The sequence below is a fragment of the Physeter macrocephalus genome, chromosome 18, assembly GCF_002837175.3.
Source record: "Physeter macrocephalus isolate SW-GA chromosome 18, ASM283717v5, whole genome shotgun sequence".
NCBI lineage: Eukaryota > Metazoa > Chordata > Mammalia > Artiodactyla > Physeteridae > Physeter > Physeter macrocephalus.
In genome coordinates, this window is record NC_041231.1 from 62090517 (window position 1) to 62093064 (window position 2548).

At 34.9% G+C, this 2548-nt stretch overlaps 1 pseudogene; it reads left to right on the top strand.

The window, feature by feature from the left end:
* The window catches only part of LOC112062670 (RNA/RNP complex-1-interacting phosphatase-like), a 114335-nt pseudogene that overhangs the window by 6755 nt on the left and 105032 nt on the right, over positions 1–2548 (top strand).

Here is a 2548-nt window from a genome sequence, read left to right on the forward strand (position 1 = left end):
CTTGCCTGTCGGTTGCAATTAGGTCCTAACTAGAGTCCATATTTCTTGTTTCCTTCCAATCCATTCTTCACACAAGAAACCTTAAAAGCAAGTTGGAACATTGCTCATAAACATCGCTCAAAAACATTGTTTTGAGAATAGAAAACAAACTGTTGGCCTTTAAGACTCTGCGTGGTCTAGAATCCTCTCTGCTTCTCTAGCCCCATCTTGTGCCACTTTTGCCCTCAATTTCTATGCTTCAGATACAATGAATTAACCTTAGTTCTAACTCATCTTACAGAAATCAGTTCAGATATTATTTTTCACTGTGATTCTTAGCACTAAGGAATTTTATTATCAGGTTTTGTATGAGGACTAAAAATAAACTGTGAAGTGGAAGAATTGAGTTTAAACTGTTTCAGTCAACATGCATGTATTAATGATACCTTAGTAGTCAACACCGGGCTAGGTTTTATCAGGGATACAGAAGTTCTGGCCATCTCTGGTTTTAGATATCCCTTATTTGTTGAGACCTTTGCATTGTTTTGTTGCCTTTTATCTGTTTTCAAGAAGGGAAAACAGGAACAAGGGAAGTATAGGTTATTAGTAGGTGGGGTTGAATAAGTGGAGCAGCAAAATGCAAAGCAGAAAGAAGAAGGACCTACTATAGAGGGATATGATTTCCATTTTCAAGGCGCATTCATCCTATGCAGGGAGACAGCCTAACATAAAATTTGCCTAACAAAAAATATATTAATAGGTGGAAAGACTGTCTCCCAGTTGGACAGCGTATGGCTGGGACTCGTTTCATTGCTTTCAAAGTTCCATTAAAAAAGGTAAGCAAAAGTTAATACCGTATGCTTCCAGAAATCTGAATTTACCATATAGAGCCCTGGCTGTAAACCCCGTCGTACTCCATTTTCCCTTTTTATAGCAAATACTATTTAATACCTCCTTTACTATCCAGAAATGGAATTCATAGATAAATACAACCTACTTTTGTATTTAATGTAAAAAAAAAATGAAATGCCCTACCTATAAATAAAGAATAAAGAAATTTATAAGAAAGTAATATGTATCTCAGTATGTAAATGTTTGGGGATACCGCTACTAGAAATAAAGAAATAGTCAGTTACTTATACCATGAATGCAATAAACTACGGACTTTGATTGATAATGATGTGTCAGTAGTATTTATTTATGCATCTATTTACAGGCACTCTGCTTGGAGCTTGCAATACAGTGGTAGGCAAAATTGATGTGGTCCCTGGCTTCTGGGAGTTTACAGTCTGGTTAGGAGACCAACATGAAATAAACAAACATAGAAATAAATATATAGAAGTGAGCTTATTTTCTTGCGTCTAATCTCTCTGGAAGAAGGGATTGTAATACCGCTTGTAAATTCCAGAGAAGGAAACTTCACTTTGAATCTCATATGTTAGCATCACAGGGTTTGAATAAATGGATAATATAATAAAGGATTTTAAATACATGTTCTTTCTTATTTTATTCTTTCTGACAGAGTTTTGAAAAGAATCTTGCTCCAAAAGAATGTTTTTCCCCTTTGGACCTTTTTTAACAAACTCCAAGAAAAGAATGAAGAACTTGGGCTGATTATTTATTTAACATATACTCGCCGCTATTATGAGCCAGAGATAAATTGAACCCGTAATTGAAAATGACCTTCGTTCTGATACTGTAATAATTCATAGTAATTCAGTAGTTATCATCTTATGCTAAGGTGAATCCTGGCCTTTTTTCATGGGCTCAAAAAGGGAAGCTAGTGGTTTCCTTAAATACACATTTCTAATTGCTGTTTCAAAATGAGATTAAAGATATGAATTGAACTATAGTATTTGGCCATAGGCTCTAGATATGCTTAAGAAATTCTATAAGAGATCGAGGCAAGATGGCGGAAGAGTAAGACGCGAAGATCACCTTCCTCCTCACAGTTGTTCAGTTTTGCAGTGAATCTCAAACTCCTCTAAAACTAGTCTACTAATTTAAAAAGAAAAGTGTGTTGCTGGCACTTGAATAACCAAACAGATCAATGGAACAGAGTACATAAATAAGGCAAATACATAAAAGAATATTTAGCAGTGAAAGCCATCCTTCATATAGGTAGATATTCAAGAAGTATTTATGTGTCTATTTACAGGCACTCTGCTTGGAGCTGGCAATACAGTGGTAGGCAAAATTGATGTGGTCCCTGCCTTCTGGGAGTTTACAGTCTGGTTAGGAGACCAACATGAAATAAACAAACATAGAAATAAATATATAGAAGTGAGCTTATTTTCTTCTGTCTAATCTCTCTGTAAGAAAGGATTGTAATATCGCTTGTAATTTCCAGAGCAGGAAACTTTACTTTGAATCTCATATGTTAGCATCACAGGGTTTGAATAAATGGATAATATAATAAAGGATTTTAAACACATGTTCTTTCTTATTTTATTCTTTCTGACAGAGTTTTGAAATGAATCTTGCTCCAGAAGAATGTTTTTCCCCCTTGGATCTTTTTTAACAAACTCCAAGAACAGAATGAAGAACTTGGGCTGATTATTGACTTAAC